Genomic DNA, 13727 nt, shown 5'->3' on the forward strand with positions numbered 1-13727 from the left:
AACTACAGACCAGTTAGTTTAACTTCTGTGCCAGGGAAGATAATGGATCAAGTAACTAAGGACTTGGCTACACTTGACAGTTGCAGCGCTGGGAGTTACAGCACTGGTCGTACAGCTGTGTAGGGATAGCGCTGGTGTGTGGCCACACTGACAGCTAACAGTGCTGCATTGTGGCCACACTTGCAGCATTTGCAGCACTGTATTGAGAGGTGCATTGTGGACAGCTATCCCACAGAGCACCTCATCCCATTTTGGCGCTGTGGGTTGTGGGAAGGGGACGGAAGGGCGCGGGTCATTCTGCTTCCTGTCCCAACGCCCCGTGGTGCATCGCTTCACATCCCAGCAGTCACAGTTTTTCCGGCCATGTCTGGCGCCATTGTGAGTCTCTTGCTGTGTTTTACTCTCTCTCTGTGAAGCGCGATTTCTGTGGGAAATGGAGCCTGAGCTGCTGAGGACTGTGCTGATGAGTGTCGCCAGCACATCACGTTTGGCAGTTGAGCTATTCCTTCAGCTCCAAAGTGACAGTGAGGAGTTCGACGATAATAGCGAGTCGCCTGACGCATGTGACACTAAATTGCTTGTGGCATTCACGGAAATGCTCAGCACTGTGGAACGCTGCTTTTGGGCTCGGGAAACAAGCACTGAGTGGTGGGATCACATCGTCATGGAAGTCTGGGATGATGAGCAGTGGCTGCAGAACTTTTGGATGAGAAAAGCCACTTTCATGGGACTGTGTGCTGAGCTCGCCTCACCCTGCGCGCAAGGACACAAGATTGAGAGCTGCCCTGATGGTGGAAAAGTGGGTGGCTATTGCAATCTGGCAGCTGGCAACTCCAGACAGCTACCGGTCAGTCGGGAACCAGTTTGGAGTGGGAAAGTCGACTGTTGGAATCGTGTTGATGCAAGTTTGGGGCCATTAATCGCATCCTGCTAAGAAGAACTGTTACTCTGGGAACGTGCAGGACATTGTGAATGGCTTTGCACAAATGGGTTTCCCTAACTTTGGAGGGGCGATAGATGGGACGCATATTCCTATACTGGCACCCCCCCACCTAGCATCAGAGTACGTTAATCGGAAGGGGTATTTCTCTATGGTTCTCCAGGCGCTTGTGGATCACCGTATGCTTTCATTGACATTAACACAGGCTGGCCTGGAAAGGTGCATGATGCACGCATCTTTCGGAACAGTGGCCTGTTCAGGAAGATGCAGGCAGGGACTTTTTTCCCAGACAGGAAGATCACAGTAGGGGACGTCAAAATGCCCATTGTGATCCTTGGAGACCCTGCACCTGCTACTGCCTTGGCTCATGAAACCCTATACAGGGAAGCTTGACAGGAGCAAGGACCGGTTCAACTACAGGCTGAGCCGGTGCCGAATGACTGTGGAGTGTGCTTTTGGCCGTTTAAAAGCCCGCTGGAGGTCTCTGTTTGGGAAGCTAGACTTGGGGGAAAGCAACATCCCCGCAGTTATATCCGCATGCTGTACCCTCCATAATATTTGTGAAGGGAAGGGTGAAACATTCAGTCAGGCATGGACCACCGAGGTTCAAGTCCTGGAGGCTGAATTTGCACAGCCAGAGAGCAGGGCTACTAGAGAGGCCAAGCACAGGGCTACAAGGATTAGGGATGCCTTCAGGGAGGAATTTGAGGCTGAAAGCCAACAGTAAGGTTTGCTGCCTTGCACGGGAGTGAAGTGCAGTGGTTACACTGTTAGTAGGATTCAATTTTCCCTAAAATGATTTGCAGTGCCTGTTTCTTTACTGGGCTAAGGTATCTTTCACTTTCTGCAATAATAAAGACTATTTTCAAAGCCAAGAATTCTTTTATTGAAAAGAAAATAACTTCCTTGACAGACACACAACATTTTGGGAACCTAAAAGGGCAGGGGGGTGGGTTGGTGAACTGTACAGTCACAGGTTTGAATATGTCCTGTCTGGAGTGCTGTGCAATGACTGCTGCACTTCAGGGTGCATATACTGCATGGTGATGGGGGTTGAGTGCAGAGGGTAAGGGTCGTAGTTCTCAGGACTGGTTGGTGAACGTACAGGTGTTGGAGGCAGCTGGTGGAGGTAAGAACCTGGATGCTGGGGAAGGGGGTTTGGAGCTGACATTGGGGCACAAGGGAAAAAGCTTTGGGATGGGGGGGCAGGGGGGAAGCACGGTAGTGCTCTGCCTGCATGGCTACGAGTGACTGGATAGAGTCCGCTTGGTGTGCCAGGATTCTTAGCAGCTGCTTTGTGCTTTTCGTCCTGGCCACTGCGTTTCTCTGGCGGATCCTGCTTTCCCTTTCTCTCCAGTCCTGCAGGTTTTTACTCTCTCTAGCAGACTGATCCATAACCGCTTTCAGCATGTCCTCCTTGGTTTTTTGCGGCTTCTTTCTGAGGTTTTGTAGTCTCTGTGCAGTCAAGGAGACAGGCAGTCCAGCAGTCAAGGTCGCTTTTGGAAAGGCAAAAATGGCAACAGTTAACAGGGGTAGCATTGTTCATAATCCCATCCAGACAGTAATTCCCACACACTGAAGGAGTTTACAGTCTTCACTTTAGCATACTTTTCCCATACCAAACAGAGCACACATAACCCAACAGGAGCCATGAAATGGTGAGTAAGGGGGACTGATTGCTTCAGGGCTGTGCAGGGGTTTCTGTGCATTGGGGACAGCAAACAGCTACAGGGGGCATCTGCACTGAACAGTCTCCCAACATTTTCCACAGGAGTTAATCCTGGAAGATATCTCGCTGCTGCGGGTTACCAGGGAAGAGCGGGAAGGTCTTCTACAGCAATGTGGATTCCGCCCTGGCCCCTATGCAGCTTGTCTGTGTGCAGCAATGGTCCCCCCACCCCTCGCGGCACAGTGGCACGGACGCGTTAGCCTGACTGGGACAAGGACCGCAATGGCTCTCCCTATAAACTTGCGCAGGCACATTGCCCACAGTCTGGCTGAAACTTTTGAGGAGATTACCGCAGCAGATTACCGCGACGTGATATACCACATCAATGGGCTATTCCACATCTAGGCATGCATGCATGCAGCCTTAACCCCCCTCCTCTTCCGAAATATTTCCATCCTGAAAATAAAAGCCGCTTACCAGTAACCCGCTCCTCTGCTTGTCCTTCACCAAGTACTGGCTGCTGCGATTCGCTACCTTCCTCCTGGCTTGAGAAGAGCTCCTGGCTGCATGCCTCCTGGGACTCTGGGGTGTCTTCCCCCACCCCAGTACCTTCAGTCTCGGTTTCCTCCGTCCCGCCTCTCTCCTCCTCCTCCTCCTCCTGTCCCCCACCCCGCTCAGAAGTGTCCATTGTGGTCGTCGGATTGGCAGTGGGGTCACCCCCAAGTATCGCGTCCATCTCCCTGTAAAAACGGCAGGTCGTGGGGCAGCGCCGAGCGGCGGTTTCTGCGGGCTTTGTAATAGGCACTCCGCAGCTCCTTTACTTTAACCCTGCATTGCAGCGTCCCGGTCATGGCCCCTTTCCAGCATGGCCTTTGCTACCTGGCCAAAGGTATCATAATTCCTACGTCTGGAGCGCAGCTGGGACTGCACAGATTCCTCCCCCCAAACACTAATGAGGGCCAGCAACTCGCCATTGCTCCATGCTGGGGCTCGTTTGGCACGCGGAGGCATGGTCACCTGGAAAGATTCACTGATTGCACTCCACACCTGGCTGAGCAAACAGGAAGGGGATTTTTAAAATTCCTGGGACATTTAAAGGGCGGGTCACCTGAGGCCAGGGCAGTAGAGTGCAAACTGATGAGCAGAGTGGCTGAACAGGAATTCTGGGATATCTCCTAATACCCTGGAGGCCAATAACAGCGCTGGTATGTGGCCACACTTGACGAGCAGCGCTGCATCACCAGCGCTGCACTCGTTATTCCCCAAGCAGACCAGGTGTATAGCCAGCGCTGCAGCCAGGGAGTTGCAGCGCTGGATGTGCCTTGCAGGTGTGGACAGTTACTAAATTGCAGCGCTGGAAAACCTTCACCAGCGCTGCAACTCTCAAGTGTAGCCAAACCCTAAGGAAATCATCTGCAAACACTTAGAAGGTGGTAAGGTGATAGGGAATAGCCAGCATGGATTTGTAAAGAACAAATCATATCAAACTAATCTGATAGTTTTCTTTGTTAGGATGGCAAGTCTTATGGATAGGGGAGAAGTGCTGGATGTGGTATACCTAGACATTAGTAAGGCATTTGATATGATCTCACGTGATATTCTTATCGATAAACTAGGCAAATTCAACTTAGATGGGGCTACTATAAGGTGGGTGCATAACTGGCTGGATAACCATACTCAGAGAGTAGTTACTAATGGTTCCCAATCCTGCTGGAAATGTATAACAAGTGGGGTTCCACAGGGGTCTGTTTTGGGACCGGCTCTGTTCAATATCTTAATCAACAACTTAAATATTGGCATAGAAAGTACGTTTGTTAAGTTTGCAAATGATACCAAACTGGGAGGCATTGTAACTGCTTTGGAGGATAGGGTCAAAATTCAAAATGACCTGGACAAATTGGAGAAATGGTCTGAGGTAAACAGGATGAAGTTTAAAAAAGACAAATGCAAAGTGCTTCACTTAGGAAGGAACAATCAGTTTCAGAATTAGAAGAGACAGTCTAGGAAGGAGTATGGCAGAAAGGAACCTAGGGGTTATAGTGGACCACAAGCTAAATATGAGTCAACAGTGTGATGCTGTTGCAAAAAAAAATGAACATGATTCTGGGATGCATTAACAGGTGTGTTGTGAGCAAGATATGAGAAGTCATTCTTCCGCCCTACTCTGCTGGACAGGCCTCAGCTGGAGTATTGTGTCCAGTTCTGGGCACCACATTTCAAGAAAGATGTGGAGAAATTGGAGAGGGTCCAGAGAAGAGCAACAAGAATGATTAGAGGTCTAGAGAACATGACCTATGAAGGAAGGCAGAAAGAATTGGGTTTGTTTAGTTTGGAAAAGAGAAGACTGAGAGGGGACATGATAGCAGTTTTCAGGTATCTAAAAGGGTGTCATAAGGAGGTGGGAGAAAACTTGTTCATCTTAGCCCCTAAGGATAGAACAAGAAGCAATGGGCTTAAACTGCAGCAAGGGAGGTTTAGGTTGGACATTAGGAAAAAGTTCCTAACTGTCAGGGTGGTTAAACATTGGAATAAACTGCCTAGGGAAATTGTGGAATCTCCATCTCTAGAGTTATTTAAGAGTAGGTTAGATAAATGTCTATCAGGGATGGTCTAGACAGTATTTGGTCCTGCCATGAGGGCAGGGGACTGGACTCAATGACCTCTCGAGGGCCCTTCCAGTCCTAGAGTCTATGAATCTATAAATCCTGCCCCTCCGCGAACCGCTCTGCTGCTCCCTGTCAGGATGCAGCACTGGCTACATCACCCCCGTCTTCCTCTGAGATCAGGGACCAAAGGGGGTGAGACAAAGAGAGGAAGACCCCCATGGCAGGGGGTTCCCCAAGGCTGGGGGAGGGAAGAGCCCCCGAAAGGAAGGTAACTGTGTGACCTTGTTGGCAGTACCTCTTTCAGAGTCTCTGGTGGGGTTATAAGAGCAGAAGTTCTGCTGGTTTCCCTAATCCCCCTGCAGAGTCTGGGCTCCTGATAAAGCTGCCAGACAGCTGAGTGGGTAACCATGGCAGCAGGCTGGCTATGACCATGTGCACCTCCAGACCACCTGTTTGTCCTCCTTCAAGGCTTCACAGTGAGCCCCCTGCACACCCAAGTATGGGTCCCCTCCCCAACCAGCTGCTAAATCTTGCACATGTGGAGACATTTCTCCCACCAGAACTGTCACCTGCACCTCAACTGCCTTAAAAATATAGTTACTCTGCCAAATGGGAGGGGAACCCCAACATATGGGAGAGGAAAAAAGCCCCTAAATTTGTACAAGGGAGAGAACCCCCCATGCCTTGCAGCACCCCCAGATTCTGTAAGAGTTAGTAGAGACCAAAATATTATGGAGGCAGGAAGAGAGGCTCCTGCAATGGGGGTGGGCGGAGATTGTAAGGCTGGGTTGAACAGGGGGAGAAAAAAACCTCGAAAGTGTTTGTGGGAATCTGAAGGGATGAACCCTAATTTTGGGGGGGAGGGTGAAGAAAAGAGGACATTCAAGCTGAAGCCGAAGAGAAGAACCCCACAAGATTGAAAGGCTAAAAATATTAGAAGATACCTGAGAAGGTGAAGAGAAAGAGACCCCATGATATCTTCAATGGAAGACATAAGGCTAAAATGGAGTAAGGAAATCAAGAGAGACCTCCAAGGAAGAGCACTGAAAGTGGGGAAAGACCCTAAAGGAAAGAGGGGGCACCCCTGGGAAGTAATATGGGGACAGAGGAGAATTAATAAAGATAGAGGGGGCAAAAGAGAAAGAATTAATGAAATATAGAAGAAGTTTCTAGGGGCAAGCCAGAAAGAGAGGAAAAAGGAAAAGATGGAGGGAGAGTTTTGGGGGAGAATGTTAGGAAAAAGAAAAGGGTTAAACTGCAGAGTAAACACAGATATGCAAAAGACTGAAGGAAAAAGGAGACTGGCAAAGAGAACAGGAGAAAGAAGAAAATATCTGAGCAAAGAGTAAAACAAAAGAATAAATAAATAAATAAAATTAAAAAGAGGGGGAGACAGAATGGCACACAGGTTTTTTTTATTATTATTTTATAGTAAGTTTGATGCCAAAATGTAGCGCTTAGATACACATTCACTGTATGTTGCCAAATGTTAAAAATCATGAGTCAGGCCTCAGAATCTTAAACTGAGTATAGTCCTGTGACTGTCTTAAAAATCATGAGATTTTTTTTTAAAAAATGATACACTAAATTCCTTTTGTGTGTCTTCTGGTTTTTCAGATTTTAGGGTTCATACTCTCAGGCTGTCTCTGTAACCACAAGAGTAGAAACTTAGCTTTTTTTTTTAATGGAAAGTGTTACTTTGTCACATGACTCTGGGAGCTAGGACTTTACAAAAACATCAAATATCAAGAGATTTGTGATAAAACTGCAATGTGGCAACATTGTATATGTCACAACATGATGCTCTAGGGTAATGGGTCTCTGAGGTCTGACTGAGAATGGTAGAGGGCATTTGAGTCCATCATTCCTGAGATTAGCGGCAGGAATAACCAGATTTTTCTTTTTAACAAAATTTTAAGTGTAAAATAAAGGGTTTTCAGCCCTGATTTAACTGTAATCTGAATGCAAACTTAATCATGGAGCTGCTTATGCCTCTCCACACATTACCCCATCAACTCAAGTTGATGCTGGGTTTTAGAATACAGTTGTGTATGCATCTCTTGACAAATAATCATATATATTTGGGAGTCTTATGGTTTTGATGCACTTCTATATTAATATGTAATTTGACACATATTATCCACAAGTTATCCTAGTGCAGAACTCCACATGAACACCAGGAATGCTCTGATTATTCTAATTGTGTAGAATTTGGAGCTGGGACATGGCTAGAGGTGGGTAGTGGGAGTGAGGGGCCCAGCTCTGTGTGCGGTTTGGACTGTGTAACAAAGGGAGTGTGCAGCCCTCCAGTAAACTGCTGCCTGTGATATGTGCATGCAGCAGCATAGGGCAGGAGACAGCAAAGGAGAAACTTCCAACACATTAATGGCTTCTACAGTACCAACCAATGGCTTAATGGGATGGGAAGGAGACGTATCTGCAGAGGGAAGATACCAGCTACACACCCTGTTGAGCATTTACATAATTGGTTCCCAAACTGGGGGGGTGCACCCCACTGTGGGGGCGTGAAGAAATTCCAAGGAGGGCGTGAGACTACCCAGCCCTTGAGCTCCCGGCCGGGGAGGCTAGTCCCCGGCCCCTCCCCTCCTGTCCACCCTCCTCCGCAGCCACGCCACAGCAGCATGGTTTGGGCCCACCCACCTCCTAGGCTTTCCAATAAGCCAGTCCTGCCACTTTGAGTGGCCTGGTAAGGGAGAAGGGGAAGTGGGAGTTGGATAAGAGGCAGGAGGTCCCGGAGCAGTGGCAGTCAGGGGTCAGGGAGCAGGGGGCATTGGATAGGAGGTGGGGTCCCGGGAGGAGGTAGTTAGGGGTGGGGGGGGTCCTGGGAGGGGGTTGTCAGGGGACAAAAATCAGGGGTGGTGGTAAAGGGGAAGTGTGGGGGGTGAGGGTTTCTTGAAAATTAAAAAGGGGGCATGATGCCAAAAAGTTTGGGAACCACTGATTTACATAAAGTAAATGCATAAAGGAGGCCAAATGTCACCTACCCCAACCTCTGTAATTTGCAGTTTGGATGTTTCAGTTCCTCACACAGCAGCTGGACTCCTGAATATCTTAGTTTGATATCACCCAGTTCCAGCACTGTCTGACTTTGGCTGGTTCTGAGAACAGCGGCAAGATCCCCACAGCAAGCGTCTGAGACACCACACCCCCACAAGCTGCAGGAGAGAGAAAGGCAAAAAACTCGGTAAATGGGGTGGGAAGAGAGGAGATCCTGAAACAATCATACAGGGGCTACATTTGTGGCAACTGGTTGTACAGGGGTGGAGGAGGAGAGACACACCAGTCTTCCTCACTTGATTACAGTTATTTAACAACCCCTCTGCTGAGCAATAGTAAGTGTCCAGGGCCTTGCAGATCAGAGGAGAAATCAGTGACAAGGCATCTGGGTGCACTCAAAGTGTACCTGTAACTCTCCTGCTACTCCCGCAGCTCCCTCTTTTCCAAAGCCGCTTTACAGAAAACCCTGCATAACGTAAACATTACACATCTCCCCCAAATAAAAGCTTTTTATATCCTAAACAAAAAGAACTTGGACACCTGTAACAGCACCATCTGGGGGCATCTGCCATAACAGCATGTCCAGTGCCTAGCACAGTGAGACTCTGATCTCCGCCAAGGCATTTTACCACTACTGCAATTCACTAATAGATAATACTATAACTACTGTAAACTATGTGGAATTCATTCTGCCACCACCTGAGTTGTTGATGGTTGGCTGGATGAACAAAGGACCTCATTGGAGCAACTTTTCATTGATACATTGGAACCCAAACAGGAGACCACCTCCCCACTACCATCACCACAACCAGCATAGTGGTGGCTAATGAGCATCACCTGGACTATTAAATTGGTGGGTCACGAACCATGACTAAAGAACAAACACACAGAACATCTGTTTAACAAATCAATACTGTATTTAGTGCTCAACCGTGAGATGCACAGAGCCTGTTCATGGGTAAGTTGTTCAAGTATTTCTGTAAATGTGCCAAATTTGGTAGCTCAATGGCCAGAGTTTTTGGCTTCCAATCAAAGATTTGGTGAAATACCTCCTCATGCAATTTTTTTCACCTGTAAACTAAAAAATCCCTGTCATGCAAACTTAAATCTTTATTTTTAGTCTTTACTTTTACATGGGTAAGGAATAGTGTCCCTAGCCTCTATTTGTCAGAGGGTGGTGATAGACGGCAGGAGAGAGATCACTTGGTCATTACCTGTTAGGTTCACTCCCTCTGGGGCACCTGGCATTGGCCGCTGTCAGCACACAGGATACTGGGCTGGATGGACCTTTGGTCTGATCCAGTATGGCCATTCTTATGCTCTTACTTTCTTACTTGAAAGTGGGAACATAAATAAGTAATATCTGCAGAAATACACCTTTTGTCATGTTCTGCTTTGGCTCATTCCTCACACTGGATACTGAGAGTAAGCAGGGTGGAGAAAAAATGATGTTTCTTTTAATAAAAGAATCAAAGACACTGTTTGTAACTTAAATCAGATTAATTTAAACTGAATTTTTATTTAAATTAAAAATATTTTGCATTTAAAAATAAATGCATTTAAAATTAAATTTGAAATTATGCATCCTATAGTAAGACAAACTTATAGAATCATAGAATATCTGGATTGGAAGGGACCTCAGGAGGTCATCTACTCAAAGCAGGACCAATCCCCAACTAAATCATCCCAGCCAGGGCATTGTCAAGCCTGATCTTAAAAACCTCCAAGGAAGGAGATTCCACCACCTCCCTAGGTAACCCATTCCAGTGCTTCACCACCCTCCTGGTGAAATAGTTTTTCCTAATATCCAACCTAAACCTCCCCCACTGCAACTTGATACCATTACTCCTTGTTCTGTCATCTGCTACCACTGAGAACAGTCTAGATTCATCCTCTTTGGAACCCCCTTTCAGGTAGTTGAAAGCAGCTATCAAATCCCCCCTCATTCTTCTCTTCTACAGACTAAACAATCCCAGTTCCCTCAGCCTCTCCTCATAAGTCATGTGCTCCAGCCCCCTAATCATTTTTGTTGCCCTCCGCTGGACTCTTTCCAGTTTTTCCACATCCTTCTTGTAGTGTGGGGCCCAAAACTGGACTCAGTACTCCAGATGATGCCTCACCACTGCTGAATAGAGGGGAACGATCACATCCCTCGATCTGCTGGCAATGCTCCTACTTATATAGCCCAAAATGCTGTTAGTCTTCTTGGCAACAAGGGCACACTGTTGACTCAAATCCAGCTTCTCATCCACTGTAACCCCTAGGTCCTTTTCTGCAGAACTGCTGCCTAGCCATTCAGTCCCTAGTCTGTAGCAGTACATGGGATTCTTCCATCCTAAGTGCAGGACTCCTACTATAATCTATTTGAATAACTGAAATTAAACAAAATGATATTCAAGAAGTGTGTGTTTCCTGCTGAACTAATGTAAATCATCAGCTGAGCACCTGGAAGCCCTGAGAACACCAGCTCGAGAGAGGGATCGGCTTCTGGCTCCCTGCCGCAGAGCTGGAAACTCTGGAAGCCCCAGCTCCCTACCTGTAAGGCTCCTGGCTCAGTCACTGTTCCCAGGGCCTCTAGGTTCCTGATTCCCTGTCAGCATACTAGAGCTGACAGGGAGCCAAGAGTCTAGAAGCCCTGGGAGCCATGGCTGAGCTAAAAGAATGGTTTTCAACCTTTTTGGTCTCAGGACCCATTTGTAAACCTTGGTGGCCTGTTGCAACCCAGTAAATATCTTTAGCTCAAGAAAAGTTTGGCTTAGAATATATTTCTTACCCAAGATATACACATTAACATGATACATACTAAATGCAGCAAATATTAATATGCAGTACTTAAGTAGTTGTTGTATAAATCCAAGATTCTGAGCATTGCAATCTGTCAGAATGTATCAAGAGAGCTCCTGGCTGAGGTGGCTCATCCATTTGCCTGTCCAGGATTTGAAGCTGCAATGTGTTAGCCTCTACCTGTATCTGGTTTGCTTCATTCTCAGCTTCCAGTTGCTGCATACACCTTAGATGAGCTTCCTCTCCATCTCAGCATCAGCTAGGTGCCTTTGGTGGGCTTTCTCCTCAGCCTTAGCTTCCATGGCATCTTTCCTCTCCTTCATTCAGAGTTCCACCATCTTCGATTCATGCTCATGTAGTTTCTCCGATGCCAGGACCTGCCTTCGGATCGCTTCTGCATCTGGCACATGGGGAGACTGAGACCGTGCTTTTTGGTCACAGTCCATGACCAAAGTTCTTAGTTCCAGAGCTGAGATGTCTTTCTTAATAGTTATCCCCCTATCTTTATATAAAGCTTTAAGTTCTTTTGTGTTCAGATTCTCATATGATTGTACCTGATCTTTAACCCTTAAAACTCTCAAGATCAAATTTTGATTAGCATTTGATTATGATCTCAAAGCTCAATTAACCTGTGTTACGTGAATCCTGCAAAAAATTATGCCAGTTCTGATGGTGTCCAGAGTGACTCACAAAATGTCTTTAGGGGATCTCTGTCCATTCACCTAGAACACCCCCGTGCCAGGATTCAAGTCGTTCAGATAGAATCATAGAAGATCAGGGTTGGACAAGACCTCAGGAGGTCATCTAGTCCAACCCCCTGCTCAAAGCAGGACCAACCACAACTAAGTAATCCCAGCCAGGGCTTTTTCAAGCCAGGCCTTAAAAACCTCTAAGGATGGAGATTCTACCACCTCCCTAGATAACCATTTCAGTGCTTCACCACCTTCCTGGTGAAATAGTGTTTCCTAATATCCAACCTAGACCTTCCCCACTGCAATTTGAGACCATTACTCCTTGTTCTGTCATCTTCCACCACTGAGAACAGCCTCACTCCTTCCTCTTTGGAACCCCCCTTCAGGTAGGTGAAGGTTGCTATCAAATCCCCCCTCACTCTTCTCTTCTTTAGACTATATAAGCCCAGTTCCCTCAGTCTCTCCTCATAAGTCATGTGGCCCAGCCCCCTAATCATTTTTGTTGCCTTCCACTGGACCCTCTCCAATTTGTCCACATGCTTTATGTAGTGGGGGGATCAAAACTGGATGCAATGCTCCATATGTGGCCTCACCAGTGTCGAAGAGAGGAATAATCACTTCCCTCAATCTCCTGGAAATTGTCCTACTAATACAGCCCAATGTGCCGTTAGCCTTCTTGACAACTGTTGACTCATATCCAGCTTCTTGTCCACTATAATCCCCAGGTCCTTTTCTGCAGAACTGTTGCTTAACCAGTCGGTCCCCAGCCTGTAGCAGTGCATGGGATTCTTCCATCCTAAGTTCAGGACTCTGCACTTATCCTTGATGAACCTCATCAGATTTCTTTGGCCCAATCCTTCAATATGTCTAGGTCATTCTGGACTCTATCCCTACTCTCCAGCATATCTCCCTCCCTCTCCACAGTTTAGTGTCATCTGTGAATTTGATGAGGGTGCAATCCATCCCATCATCCAGATCATTAATAATGATGTTGAACAAAACCAGCCCTAGGACTGATCCCTGGGGAACTCCGCTTGCTACCGGCTGCCAACTAGACATCAAGCCGTTGATCACTACCCATTGAACCCAATGATCCAGCCAGCCTTCTATCCACTTTATAGTCCATTCATCCAATCCATACTTTTTTAACTTGCTGGCAAGAATTGTGTGGGAGACCATATCAAAAGCTTTGCTAAAGTCAAGGTATATTATGTCCACTGCTTTCCCCATATCCACAGAGCCAATTATCTCATCATTGAAGGCAATCAGGTTGGTCAGGCATGACTTGCCCCTAGTGAATCCATGTTGACTGTTCCTGATCACCTTCCTCTCCTCCAAATGCTTCAAAATGGATTCCTTGAGGACCTGCTCTATAATTTTTCCAGGGACTGAGGTGAAGCTGACCAGTCTGTAGTTCCCCGGATTCTCCTTCTTCCCTTTTTAAAAGATTGGCACTATATTTGACTTTTGACTTTGACTTTTTCCAATTGTCTGGGACCTCCATGAATTTTCAAAGATAATGGCCCTATATTTCATGTTATAGCAGTCTCGGATGCTAACATTAAGAATATTTTCACAGCAAATTTAACAAAATGTAAAGAAGGCACCAGTGTGAGATTTCTCCAGCCAAGTTTTAAGAATCTGAAGTGCTTTCCAAAATCTGAGAGAGACGAGGTGTGGAGCATGATTTCAGAAGTCTTAAAAAGGGAACACTCCGATGTGGAAACTACAGATCTTTATAGCAAGATCTCTCCCAAGGCTATTTTTTTATAGCTGCAGACAGTTCAGTGAGTGTCATTGGCACAGCATGGGTTTTCGTTCAACAAAGAATAGGTAATGCAGACAGTTTGTGAGCTTCCACTGTCCTACCCACAGACCCATACTTTGAAGGATAAACATCACTGATGATCAGAATTAAAGGAGAAAACAGACAGGCCTGAGATGAGTCCTGTCCATCTACATACTAACAGGCAGAGTTTTGAAGGTCTTGCATGAAGCCTGTTGGGAATAGATGGGGA

The sequence above is a fragment of the Mauremys reevesii genome, linkage group 10, assembly GCF_016161935.1.
Source record: "Mauremys reevesii isolate NIE-2019 linkage group 10, ASM1616193v1, whole genome shotgun sequence".
Taxonomy (NCBI): domain Eukaryota; kingdom Metazoa; phylum Chordata; order Testudines; family Geoemydidae; genus Mauremys; species Mauremys reevesii.